We start from the raw sequence: 14,450 nt of genomic DNA, 5'->3' as shown, positions 1-14,450 counted from the left end.
ATACAGCAGGCACCACATTATTACAAGACAAAACAGCTCACACTATCAAGCCTGATGGTCTTGTAAGTATAAAAGCTAAGCTAAGCTTGCTTTCATCTAGGCCTAATAAAAATGGGATAATGTCTTGGTGTGGTGTGTGAAGAATCCAATACTTTACCTTGTATGTGGTACAGATCATGTTAAGAGAATGAATTAGGCTGTTTGAGAAGGTTTGAATCCTAAGCAAGTACAATAAACCAACACCTGCTCATCGAACATCTCATTCCAAAATCATGGGCATTTGCTGCTATAACAGCCTCCACTCTTCTGGGAAGGCTTTCCACTAGATGTTGGAAACTTGCTGTGGGGACTTGCTTCCATTCAGCCACAAAAGCATTAGTGAGGTCGGGCACTGATGTTGGGCGATTAGGCCTGGCTCGCAGTCGCATTCCAATTCATCCCAAAGGTGTTTGATTGGGTTGAGGTCAGGGCTCTCTGCAAGCTAGTCAAGTTCTTCCACACCGATCTCGACAAACCATTTCTGTATGGACCTCGCTTTGTGCACGGGGGCATTGCCATGCTGAAACAGGAAAGGGCCTTCCCCAAACTGTTGCCACAAAGTTGGAGACACAGAATCTTCTAGAATGTCAGTGTATGCTGTAGCGTTAAGATTTCCCTTCACTGGAACTAAGGGGCCTAGCCCGAACCATGAAAAACAGCCCCAGACCATTATTCCTCCTCCAAACTTTACAGTTGCCACTATGCATTGGGGCAGGTAGCATTCTCCTGGCATCCGCCAAACCCAGATTCGTCCGTCGGACTACCAGATGTTGAAGCATGATTCATCACTCCAGAGAACGCGTTTCTACTGCTTCAGAGTCCAATGGCTGACGCTTGGCATTAAGCATGGTGATCTTAGTCTTGTGCACAGCTGCTCGGCCATGGAAACCCATTTCATGAAGCTCCCGACAAACAGTTATTGTGCTGACGTTGCTTCCAGAGGCAGTTTGGAACTCGGTAGTGAGTGTTGCAACCGAGAACAGACAATTTTTATTCAATACACACTTCAGCACTCAGCGTTCTCGTTCTTCTGAGCTTGTGTGGCCTACCACTTCGCGGCTGAGCCGTTGTTGCTCCTAGACATTTCCCCTTCACAATATTAGCACCTACAGTTGACCTTGGCAGCTCTAGCAGGGCAGAAATTTGACGAACTGACTTGTTGGAAAGGTGGCATCATATGACGGTGCAGCGTTGAAAGTCACTGAGCTCTTCAGTAAGGCCATTCTACTGCCAATGTTTGTCCATGGAGATTGCATGGCTGTACCTAGTTGTGCTTATATTTGGCTAGTGGCAGTTCAACTCTTTCAACCCACCTCTGCTAAAGCCTAATGACACTGCATGACAAATAATGCCTTCAATATGGTTTTGCTGGCTTTTCATTTCGGAGGTACAATAGCACAGCCAAAATGGTTATTGAATTGGGTTGTTCCTTTAACCTTGTGTTTTGATTAGATGAGTATTCAACCCCCTGAGTTAATGCATGTTAGAATCACCTTTGGCAACGATTACAGATTTGAGTCTTTCTGGGTAAGACTCTTCAGAGCTTTGCAAACCTGGTTTGTACAATATTTTGTCCATTATTCTTTTTAAAATTCTACAAGCCTTGTCAAGTTGGTTGTTGATTATTGCCAGACAAGCCATTTTCAAGTCTTGCCATAGATTTTCAAGCTGATTTAAGCCAAAACTGTAACTAAGCCACTCAGGAACATTCAATGTTGTCTTGGTAAGTAACTCCAATGTGTATTTGGCTTTGCGTTTTAGGTTATTGTCCTGCTGAAAGGTGGATTTGCAAATAAAAAAATTAAAATAGTCCGGGTAGCCATTTGATTAGCTGTTCAGCAGTCTTATGGCTTGGGGGTAGAAGCTGTTAAGAAGCCTTTTGGACCTAGACTTGGCGCTCCGGTACTGTTTGCCATGGGGCAGCAGAGAGAACAGTCTATGACTAGGGTGGTTGGAGTCTTTGGCAATTTCTCGGGCATTCCTCAGACACCCCCTGGCATAGAGATCCTGGATGGCAGGAAGCTTGGCCCAAGTGATGTACTGGGCCGTACGCACTACACTCTGTAGCGCTTTGCGGTCGGAGGCTGAGCAGTTGCCATACCAGGCAGTGATGCAACCAGTCAGGATGCTCTCAATGGTGCAGCTGTAGAACATTTTGAGGATCTGAGGACCCATGCCAAATCCTTTCAGTCTCCTGAAGGGGAATAGGCATTGTCGTACCCTCTTCATGATTGTCTTGGTATGTTTGGACCATGATAATTTGTTGTTGATGTGGACACCAAGGAACTCAAAGCTCTCAACTTGCTCCACTACAGCCCCGTCGATGAGAATGGGGGCGTGCTCGGCCCTCCTTTTCCTGTAGTCTACGATCATCTCCTTTGTCTTGATCACGTTGAGGGAGAGATTATTCAGTCCCTCCAGAATTGTTTTTGTGATTTCTGCGGCCAAAAATGCTTGATTATTTTTCTGAACAAAAAATTGGTGGAAGCTAGCTCAAAGTTCCAACATAAAAAAATGCATGCCCCCATAATCTGTAGGTACTAAAAAATATTAAACTAGGACAAAATAAACACCTGGGGTCCAATTTGCAATTAAGACATATTATATCTCAAGTTCATCTTCCATGAAATCAATTAGAGACAAAGTGCTCTTTTGGGCTGTTTCTTTTTTTGAACAAGCACAGCTCTTTTTCTGAACATAACGAGAGGTGGGGTGTGACCAAGGGCCTAGCTCATCTAGGCCTATATCTCAATGTAATCATCCATTTCATCCTCCATTTCATCCTCCCTATCCTCCATATCAATTGCTCCACTGCGGAGTCGTTGGTTGTGGTACATGAAGACCAAGGCTCGTAGGTTGATTGACTATTGCTGGACAGCACAAGCTTGTAGATACTATTGCTTCGCTCAGCATCAGCTGAGTTTGAGACTGCATCTTTGTAGCGTTTTGCCAGGGTGCTCAGCACAGGAAGTTTCTCTTGGAGTCCATCCCAGAAGATATCCAAATCCACCACCCCACTCACTGTGTCTCTCAGTGCTGCTGGTCCTACATTGGTCAAGTAGGCATCCAGTTCATCTCTCTGTACCTTACTGAAGCCTGGAATAGCCTTGCAGCTGGACACTCTGTCATCCATAAACGCAAAGTGACGTGGATCAAACACCCTAACTTCTTGGAGGAACGCCATGGCAGGCTGCTCATCTGACATGTACTTTGTACGTTTTTCCTCTGCATTGCTGTATGCCTCTTCAACAGTGCTCAAGATGTTTGTTTTCACAGCAAAGGGCAAGTCGTCAACTGCGTCAAAGTAATGTGAACAAGCCTCATACTGTAGTTCTTTGTTGGCTGCAATGTTCCTCTGTAAGTCCTCTAAATAGTGAAAGATCTTTGTTGTCACGGGGTGTCTGCTCTGGAAGATGTTGAGAAGCTGCAGGATGACTTTGCACTTGTCTGCCATGATGTTCAGCTGAATCTGCAGCGGCTGAACCAGCTCTTGGTCTTGTAGCATCTCATGGAGTTTCTCTACAGACTGTGGTGCACTTCGGCCACACACCTGTGAATGACAAGGAATAAAAAAGAGGAACATAAGAAATTTTACTTATACTCACTGTGAAATGCCATCACGGCTTACAAAAAATGTAGGCCACTTTTTTTCAGCATAATTACAATGATATAAATGACAATGACTAAAGCAATTGTAGAATGCAAGTAGATTTAAATCATACCTGTATTTCCGTCTCTATGAACCCCTTGTAGAGGGCAAACTGCTCTGAGTGGTACTGCACTGCTGAGAACCATGAGTTCCAGCGTGTTGCACATGGATTGGGAGCCATAGTTGCTCTCTTCCGTCCTGCCAGTTTGGTGGTGAGGAAGGTAAGGTATCTTCTTTTGCATGCCCCTGCCTGGTAAAACATCTGCGAAAAACTTAGCATGAATGTGTTCAGCTGATGAAAAGGTTTGCGGAAAGCACTCCCTATCAGATTCATGATGTGAGCCATGCATGTTATGTGCAGGGAGTTGGGGAACAATGACTGAAGTGCAGCTTTGTAGGCTTCTGTGTCAAAGACAATGACGTCATCATTGGAGATATTGTAGTCTTGTAGACATTTCACCACCGCCATGGAAACTGTTGAATGGTTGCACTGCTCCAGAAACACTGTCTCTGCGAGGTAGGCAAGAATTCTCCCCGAGGGATCCTTTTCAAGTTGTGCGATGAGGATGTTTAGTACACATCTTCCTTCAACATCTGGAGTTTCATCAAAGATGACTGCCACTGGCTTCCCTGCAAGATGTTGCTGAGTTCTTCCTTCACCTTCAGGTAGACATCTCCCAAGTACTTCTCCTGTAGCTGGTGGTATCCAGGGATGGCACCTCCATTGATGACTTTCTCCTTCAGAAACTGCCTCATTGAGGGGTGACCACTTTTGGAAAGGGGCATTTTGACTGCTGTGCAAGTGCATACCCAATCTGAAAAATAACAATTAATTAGATAAAATATATATATCCGTGTGTCATAATCCACTCACACACACCTCTCCTCTCCATCAGGCTTGGGGCTTGCTATCAACACGAGATGCTCATCCCATTCCCACTCACACTCTCTTTCTCTCTCAAAAAACCCCAAATAGATTCAAAGCTGATCAATCACTTTCAATTTGAGGATCGATATTTCTTTCGCACAAGTTGTCTTCAAAATACTTGAGATTGTGATTTTTTCTGAAAGGGTAGCAAGGGAGATAAAGAACAGATAACATATAAAAATAGAGTATTATGGTTGATATGTACTTTTAAAACACTATTACCATTTCTAAAAAATACAGAAACATTGTACTTTCGTGATCCGTATTAAGTTTTACAGAGAGTTTAAAACGGCAAAGCTGACAAATTGCACTCAGTGCTTTGAGCAGCGCTCTCCATAGACAGACTGGGGAGAGCAGAGTGCCGACCACCCTACTAAAGCCCAGAATAGCGGAGTAAAAGTTTGAGTAAAACACCACTCACCTTGATTCTTTCAGCGCTTGCCACGGTCTTCCCTGCTACCACTTCAGTCATGGTGATCTGCTGCTGCTGTGGGAACTGTTCTGACATTCTCATATGCTTTGCTGATTCGAAGTGACTGTTGATTGTCGACTTTCTCTTGTGTTCCAGCACAACGTTACACGGAGTGCAAAACAATTTCCCCCCACTTTCATGTAAAACATTTGGAAATTGTTTCGCACGGTCTTTAGCTGTTATTTTTATTGGCAAATGAGATTGAGTCAATGTCTGTTTTCTTCTTTTTTTTTACCCATTTACCAATAGGTGCCCTTCTTTGTGAGGCATTGGAAAACCTCCCTGGTCTTTGTCGTTGAATATGTGCTTGAAATTGACTGCTCGACTGAGGGACCTTAAAGATAATTGTATGGGGTACAGAGATGAGGTAGTCATTCAAAAATCATGTTAAACACTATTATTGCACACAAAGTTATTATCTGACTTGTTAAGCAAATGTTTCCTCCTGAAGTTATTTAGGCTTGCCATAACAAAGGGGTTGAATAATTATTGACTCAAGACATTTCAGCTTTTCATTTTTATTAATTTGTAAACATTTCTAAAAACATAATTCCACTTTACCATTATGGGGTATTGTGTGTAGATCAGTGACACAAAATCTAAATGTAATCCATTTTAAATTCAGGCTGCAACACAACAAAATGTGGAAAAAGTCAAGGGGTGTGAATACTTTCTGAAGGCACTGTATCTATGCTATTCTGTCATAATGTTAAATCCACTGTGGTCTTCAAGGGCAGTAAAGTTCTGCTATATTTAATTCAATATTACTTAATAATAAAAATGTATTATTAAAGAGGAAATCTTATTTAACCTCAAAGGAAGGTTTACAATAGCAAGACAACAGCTTAGTACCTACAACGTGTCAGTTTGGTACAAGACAATAAACTTTCCATAATGATGAGACAGTTAGTCTTTAGGAGCATATTAAACACGCAGAGGGCTGTAGCTAGATGACTGATGGGCAGACAGACTATGAGAGACCCTGCCACTCAGGAGACTGGATGGACGCGCGAGCAGTCTCTATCACTGTCACAGCCTCTCAAGACAACACAGGGCCACTCACACACAGAGACTAAGAGACCAATCTCATATGTCCATCCAACACACACAGACCATCAGACAAGCTTGTTTTCAAAGAAAACCTTTGGTTGTTTTTGTTTCTTTCGTGTTTTTGTTTTAGAGGAGGAACATTTGGCCCTATTTAGCATTGGGAAACAGATCCACTGTTGCGTCTGATGTTGATGATAGCTGTATCGCGTCGCACAGGTTCCCTCTAAATTTCATCCCAGATTAATTACATATAATCTGTGCTGGATGAGTAGGCCTACCCAAATGGATTTGTATGAGCATTCCCAAGTTAATTCATTTTCTCTCAAATGTTTTAACATTTGGGATTGTTTTTCCTCCAGAATGAAAACTAGTGGAAGATAGATGTGCTTAGTGTACTCACAAGACTTCTCGCTAACAGGATTGCTAATTAACACTAGATAAAACAGTAGGAGTAGGTGAGAATCTCTGAGTAGGAATAGAAGTGTTAGTTCTCACATGCACTTGTATTACAGTAGTTCTGCCAAGTGCCTTTGATGAATATACCTTGTTGAAGTTGAACTGGACTATGTTTTCATGGAATCTCTTCAGTATCACCAAGGTAGCAAACTTGTTTCGGTAATGCTCACAAGCTGCACTCATAACAGCTTTATTGCAAATAGAAGGCTAACATCCATTTGAACTTTCCTGATAAGGCAGTGATCAAAGTATCAAGTAGTTTATGGCACAATATCATGATCACTGTATATCCACCCCTTCAACTAAAGACTCTGGGTGGCTGACTCCAACAAAATCCTGGCCTTTTTCTTTGTCAGTCTGGTTTGAAAGGAGATTGAATGCAAAAAGATCTGACCTTTCAGTCATTAGAGAGGGAAGATAAAAGAGTGAGTGTGTAGTAGGGAGGGGTGTGTGTGGGGTAAAATAGATCTGCCTTCAGAGAGAACTATTAGAGCTAAAGATCGCTCAGGCCGTCTCTGAGCTCATGCCTTTTAAAAGGTTGAAATGGGTCCTCATGGCTCCATTATCGGCAATTGCCATTGTTTGTTTGTTTTTAATGTAACATGAACCCCTGTTGAAGCTCAAGGCCTTTTAACAGCTCAATATGTGGTTATTGCCAGGCTCCATACTGCTGAACTGCATGCTGACACCCCTCTCAACCCCCTCTCAGGGAAAGCGCTTTGACAAGAGGGAGCACTGACTCTGAGCACTTGGAGATTAAGTGATTTATAATGAAAACTCACTGCCTTTAGTTAATGTACTGAGCTACTGCAGGAAACTATTGACACACCAGAAAACATTTGAAAATAAAGTGCAGTCTATCTGGTTATCTACACTATTCTAACTATTGCCCTTGTCAATAGTCACCCTCCAAAAGTTATTGAAGCAGTGGTTTGTTGAACCTGTCTCAAGTATAGTGCTTGCTAACTGAGATCCATTGTGGACCTCTACCTGCTACAGAGAGAGAGAGCTTCGGAACACTGCTGCTACAGTACAGGCCTAGTGTTTGTGTCCAAGGTCATCTGGCTGATGGCTGAGACTGTGACCTCTTCCCCCAGTGATGTTAGACATCCCTCCAGGCCTGTCATACTGATCAGCTCAGGGTGGGTGACTCCTGGGTAATGGATTGAGCTGGCTAGCCAGTCAGAAATCACGCTGATGAAGTTCCTCAGACTGATCAATGACTTATGTGGACTTCTGGCAGACAGACAGCAGTTTGTCCTGTGCTTTCTCCTAAGACATATGGGGAACATTATCTTGTTCCGCCTCTTACCTTGGCCTAACTTGTAGCTCTACTGCAGTTGGGTTTGAAACCAAATAAGCATAAGGTACTGTAGTGTTGTAATATTCATTAATTCTAATCAAGGCATATGAAGATGTAGCTCAAAAATGTCCCTCCCCTTAGCTCCTGTCTCTGGCAACCTTTTGCGAAGGTCATCTCTAAATTTGGAAAGTGCACGAAACTGATGCAGAGCACAGATACTGCAGTGTTTATCTAATCTTGTATCAGCTGCTGTAACGAAGTACAAACACAAAGTCCCGGAATCAGATGGGAGCTTTTTTGTCAAGGCAAGTATTTTGTCAAGGCAAGTTGGTTGAGGAAGAGTTTGCACAAAACACTCACCACTGTAGCTCACGGTGAGGGTCCCTTTGGAATACAAGCCAGGTAACACTCCCTGCAACCCTATTCCTCCATTCTTTGACGCTCTGATTCACATCCCCTGATTTTCTCCCTCTTAAGCAAATGAGTGCTCCAGAAATGTACTGCATTTTCCATGGGTAGCTGTGGACCCTGAGTAAATGTCTGGGAGCTGAAGCAGGACCTAGACTCTGGGCTGAATAATGATAGTCATACATTGACTGAGGTCTTACATTAAGGGTACTTATCTTAATTGAACATCTGAAATAATGTTTTATTTACAACAAAGGGAAGGTGCAAGAGAAATCAACCGATTGCTAGTGCTGTCAAGCGCTCGCCTCTCCGTCATTTGCTCTTGTTGGCAGAGGTGCGGTACATTACTGATGAACTGGCTGCGGCTCACACATTTGGAAAAGTCAAGGTCATTATGACAGGAATCAGGTTTGAGTGACTGTTAGGGTCACCATGGTCAAGTGTTGATAACTGGGAAATAATCATCTTAAATGGTAGTAGGCTACTGTGTATATGTGTTAAATATTAGTACACTGTTATTGTATAGCTTATGTAGACCTGTAGTTTTAGTTGTGAGTTCATAATTGTTGTAGTGAAGTCTGCAGACAGTGCTGATGGTGGGAGGAATCATTTTTGTGTGGACCAACAGTATATTAGGTGACGTGGCAAAGGACAAAGAAAAATGCCCATGACTTTTCCAGCTTGATTATAAGGCCACTGTTTCCCATCAGAACTAATCAACTGTATTGTACTGCAGTCAATTTGATTCCACTTTCATCAATGTGATTATGCTGATTAAACCCCAAGTAACACCTTCTGTGAAGTAATGTGACTTGAAGATTTATATATGGGATATTTGAGCAAAACCAGTGAACTTCTTTATCCATTCATTTACATTTACATTTTAGTCATTTAGCAGACGCTCTTATCCAGAGCGACTTACAGTTAGCGACTTACATTTTTGTAAATTTTTAAAAACATTTTCATACTGGTCCCCCGTGGGAAATGAACCCACAACCCTGGCGTTGCAAACGGCATGCTCTACCAACTGAGCTACAGTGATTACTTTAAATTACCAGTTTGAATAATAGATTGGCGAATATAGCATTTAGCACACAGAAATAGCAGTGATTTTGATTAAAATGTCAAGTAGTTATTCATATACCTAAATTCACTATACAGTGCTTTCCTTTGGTTATATGAGTCCCTATATATAGGTCCCTATATGACTAGCAGTGGTACTAACAGAAATAGATGGAGGGGAATGTGTAGGAACGTGGCCCAATGTTGTGACAGGCTGGAGAGAGACAGGGCCCAGAGTGTGATGCATAACAACCCAACCCACTGCCCTCCACCAGAATCCCCAGACAATATTTCATCTCAATAGTCTGTTTTCTAAGTCTGGCTCTGGGATCACAGAGAGTCTATCTATCGGCCGTCCTGTCTTTCTCTCACTGTCTGCTGTCCACATGTGGACAAGGAGAGGCCTGATTGCAATGTGACAACATCCTCCTCTTCTGAAGGGGAATGGCAAGTGTAGTAGTTGTCTACTTTAAATAAGAATTTTCTCATCCAAACACGTCATTGACTGACCAAATATTATATCCCAAATCTGCTCTTGCTATTGTTTGATGCTCTTGCTTTGAAATAACTTTTTCGAGCAATTGTAAGGAATTAGCTGCAGTGTAGTGTGAAATATATCACCTTCTAATGAAATAGGCTAATACACATTGGTGTTCGGGAGTTCATGTATGTCTGGCATAACATTATCACCAGGAAAGCAAACAGCAAGTAGAACTAATGAACTCAGCACAATCATTTGAAAGAGTTAAATTGCACAGTGGGTTATGTATAATGGATGCGTTTCCTGACAGTATCACTTAGACATCTGAACAATATTCCACATCTGAAGTTGGAGATCAATGCTGAACTATCCGTGCTGTCTGTACTGTCAGTCATGTCTATGCCTCGTAGAGTGTAGTATATCAGACAGCAGAGCGAGGCTGCTCCAGGGTCCAGCAGGGTGGAGATAAGTGGAGAGGACTTAGTGGGGACGGTAATGGCCCCCAGACCTCATCCCTGACCACGGCTGATAGATAGTTAGCCTTCCGGTCAAGGGTGATCAAAATAAAATAAAAAAATAAAAATTGGTTGCATACATATATTTAGCAGATGTTATTGCAGGGTTAGCGAAATGCTTGTGTTCCTAGCTCCAACAGTATAGTAATATCTAACAATACACACAAATCTAAAAAGTTAAAGAATAGAATTAAGAAATATATAAATATTGGGACGAGCAATGTCAGAGTCTGGAGTATATATATATATATGCATTACCAGTCAAAGGTTTGGACACACCTACTCATTCAAGGGTTTTTCTTTATTTTTACTATTTTCTACATTGTAGAATAATACTGAAGACATCAAAGCTATGAAATAACACATATGGAATCATGTAGGAACCAAAAAAGTGTTAAACAAATCAAAATATATTTTATATTTGAGATTCTTCAAAGAGCCACCCTTTGCCTTGATGACAGCTTTGCACACTCTTGGCATTATCTCAACCAGCTTCATGAGGTAGTCACCTGGAATGCATTTCAATTAACAGGTGTTCTACAATGTAGAAAATAGTAAAAATAAAGAAAAACTCTTGAATGAGTAGGTGTGTCCAAACTTTTGACTGGTACTGTCTATACAGTGCATTCGGAAAGTATTCAGATCCCTTAACTTTTTCCACATTTTGTTACTTTACAGCCTTATTCTAAAATTGATATATTTTTTTTATTCCCTCATCAATCTACACACAATACCCCATAATGACAAAGCAGAAACAGGTTTTTAGAAATGTTTGTACATGTATTAAAAATATAAACTGATATCACATTTACATAAGTATTCCAATCCTTTACTCAGTACTTTCTTGAAGCACCTTTCGCAGCAATTACAGCCTCGAGTCTTCTTGGGTATGACACTACAAGCTTGGCACACCTGTATTTGGGGAGTTTCTCCCATTCTTCTCTGCAGATCCTCTAATGCTCTGTCAGGTTGGAGGGGAGCATCGCTGCACAGCTATTTTCAGGTCTCTCCGGAGATGTTTGATCTGGTTCAAGTCCGGGCTCTGGCTGGCCCACTCAAGGACATTCAGAGACTTGTCCCGAAGTCACTCCTGCGTTGTATTGGCTGTGTGCTTAGTGTCATTGTCCTGTTGGAAGGTGAACCTTTGCTCCAGTCTGAGGTCCTGAGCCCTCTGGAGCAGGTTTTCATCAAGGATCTCTCTGTACTTTGCTCGTTCATCTTTCCCTTGATCCTGACTAGTCTCCCAGTCCCTGCCGCTGAAAAACATCTCCACAGCATGATGCAGCCACCACCATGCTTCACTGTAGGGATGGTGCCAGGTTTCCTCCAGACTTGACACTTGGCATTCAGGCCAAAGAGTTCAATCTTGGTTTCATCAGACCAGAAAATCTTGTTTCTCATGGTCTGAGAATCCTTTAGATGCCTTTTGGCAAACTCCAAGCGGGCTGTCATGTGCCTTTTACTGAGGAGTGGCTTTAGTCTGCCGACTGTACCATAAAGGCCTGATTGGTGGAGTGCTGCAGAGATGGTTGTCCTTCTGGATGGTTCTCCCATCTCCACAGAGGAACCCTGGAGCTCTGTCAGAGTGACCATCGGGTTCTTGGTCACCTCCCTGACCAAGGCCCTTCTCCCCTGATTGCTCAGTTTGGCCTGGCGGCCAGCTCTAGGAAAAGTCTTGATGGTTCCAAACTTCTTCCATTTAAAAATGATGGAGGCCACTGTGTTCTTGGGGACCTTCAATGCTGCAGACATTTTTTTGGTACCCTTCCCCAGATCTGTGCCTCGACACAATCCTGTCTCGGGGCTCTACGGACAATTACTTCGACCTCATGGCTTGGTTTTTGCTCTGACATGCACTCTCAACTGTGGGACCTTATATAGACAGGTGTATGCCTTTACAAATCATGTCCAATCAATTGAATTTACCACAGGTGGACTCCAATCAAGTTGTAGAAACATCTCAAGGATGATCAATTGAAACAGGATGCACCGGAGCTCAATTTCGAGTCTCATAGCAAAGGGTCTGAATATTTATGTAAATAAGGTATTTCTGTTTTTTTATTTTTAATACATTTGCAAAAATGTCAAAAAACCTGTTTTCACTTTGTCATTATGAGGTATTGTGTGTAGATTGATGAGGATTATATATATAAAAAAAAACATTTTTAGAATAAGGCTGTAACATAACAACATATGGAAAAAGTCAAGGGGTCTGAATACTTTCCAAATGCACTGTATATGATGGGATGCATAGACATTATGTACAGTATATGGATAGAATATGCAGTATATCTGTAGAATACGTAAGATATAATGGTATATAGGGCGGCAGGTAGCTTAGTGGGTAAGAGCGTTGTGCCAGTAACCGAAAGGTCGCTGGTTCTAATCCCCGTGCCGACTAGGTGAAAAATCTGTCGATGTGCCCTTAAGCAAGGCACTTAACCCTAATTGCTCATGTAAGTCGCTCTGGATAAGAGCGTCTGCTAAATGACTAAAATGTAAAAATTTATATGTATAGCTATATTTAAAAAGGATAGGCCTTGAGTAGAATACAGTATATACTGTACATATGAAGTGGTTAAAACAGTGTGTAAACATTATTAAAGTGACCAGTGTTCATTGACTATGTACATAGCGCAGCAGCCTCTAAGATGCAGGGTTGAGTAACCAGGTGTTAGCCGGCTAGTAACAGTGACTAAAGTTTAGTTCAGGGTACTGTACTGGGCGGAGGCCAGCTAGTGGTGACTATTTAACAGTCGGATGGCCTTCAGATAGAAGCTGTTTTTCAGTCTCTCGGTCCCAGCTTTGATGCACTTGTACTGACCTCGCCTTCAGGATGGTAGCGGGGCCCTTGATGATCTTCTTGGCCTTCCTGTGACACCGGTTGATTCGTTGGTCAGACCGCATCCCACTCTGGAGAGTACGCCGAGGAACTTGAAGCTTTTCACATTCTCCACTGCTGCCCCGTCGATGTTGATGGGGGCGTGCACCCTCTGCTGTCTCCTTAAGTCCACGATCAGCTCCTTCGTTTTGTTGACGTTGAGGGAGAGGATATTTTCCTGGCACCACTCCGCCAGGGTGCTCACCTCCTCCCTGTAGGCTGTCTCATCGTTGTTATTAATCAGGCCTGCCACTGTTGTGTCTTCTGCAAATTTAATGATTGAGTTGGAGACGTGTGTGGTGACGTAGTCATGGGTAAACAGGGAGTACAGGAGGGGGCTGAGCATGCACCCTTGTGGGGCCCCAGCGTTGAGGATCAGCGTAGTGGAGGTGTTGCCTATCTTCATCACCTGCGGGTGGCCCGTCCGGATGTCCAGTTGCACAGGGCGTGGTTCAGACCCAGGGCCCCAAGCTTAATGATGATCCTTAACTAGCCTCTCAAAGCACTTCATGATGACACTTCATGATCCTCCTCTCACACAGGGTTCTTACAATGGGAGACTCAATGCACCCTCTTTTCAAAACTCTGAGGGTCAATTCTAACCCCACTCTGTTCATAGGACCAACTTCTGGTTTACAACCCGAGGTTCTTCCTGAGATTTAAAGGCCGCTTGTTGGCCACACATTCACTGCTGCGCAGTGCTTGAAGATACTTAGGGCTGTTAAGTTTTATCCAAGTGGTTTCTCTTAATTAACCTCAAATTAAAAATTAAATAATTAGAGTCAGAGTGTATCCCGTGTGGTGTGATACTTGTTTTTGTGTCTGAGAGAGTGAAAGAGTAGCTTCTTTCTGGCTCCATCTCTGGCTCCCATCTCCCTGTGCTCCTTCCACAACTTCCCCTTGAGTTTGCAGGCTCTCATGGTGACAAATGGAGCATCTCTGGCTCCGAGTTTGAGTCCAGGTGGATATTTCTTCATTCTCTGTCAGCCTGGGCTGCAGCAGTGCTTCTTTAGACTCACAAGCTAATGAAGTAGCAGATGCTGGCAGTCTCACCACCCCGTCCATCTCACACTTTTTTTTCTTGTGGCTGCAAGCTCCCAGCTCGGTGCTAGCTACCTCCCAACTGCCTATTTGTTCCACCTGAACCAAATGAAATCAGGTGGAACTGGCAGAGAATGATGTAGGCCCACCTGAGTAGAGGGGCCC

The 14,450-nt window shown here is 42.9% G+C and overlaps 1 protein-coding gene across 1 annotated transcript in view; it reads left to right on the top strand.

Annotated features, from left to right (window-relative positions):
* The window catches only part of LOC121540249 (cytosolic carboxypeptidase 6-like), a 499,145-nt gene that overhangs the window by 150,990 nt on the left and 333,705 nt on the right, over positions 1 to 14,450 (top strand). The gene's annotated exons all lie outside the window — the stretch shown is intronic.

This window comes from Coregonus clupeaformis, chromosome 26 (genome assembly GCF_020615455.1).
Source record: "Coregonus clupeaformis isolate EN_2021a chromosome 26, ASM2061545v1, whole genome shotgun sequence".
In the NCBI taxonomy this organism is placed as follows: Eukaryota; Metazoa; Chordata; class Actinopteri; order Salmoniformes; family Salmonidae; genus Coregonus; species Coregonus clupeaformis.
The sequence above is the reverse complement of the archived record's forward strand: the minus strand, read 5'-3'. Positions and strand labels throughout refer to the sequence as shown.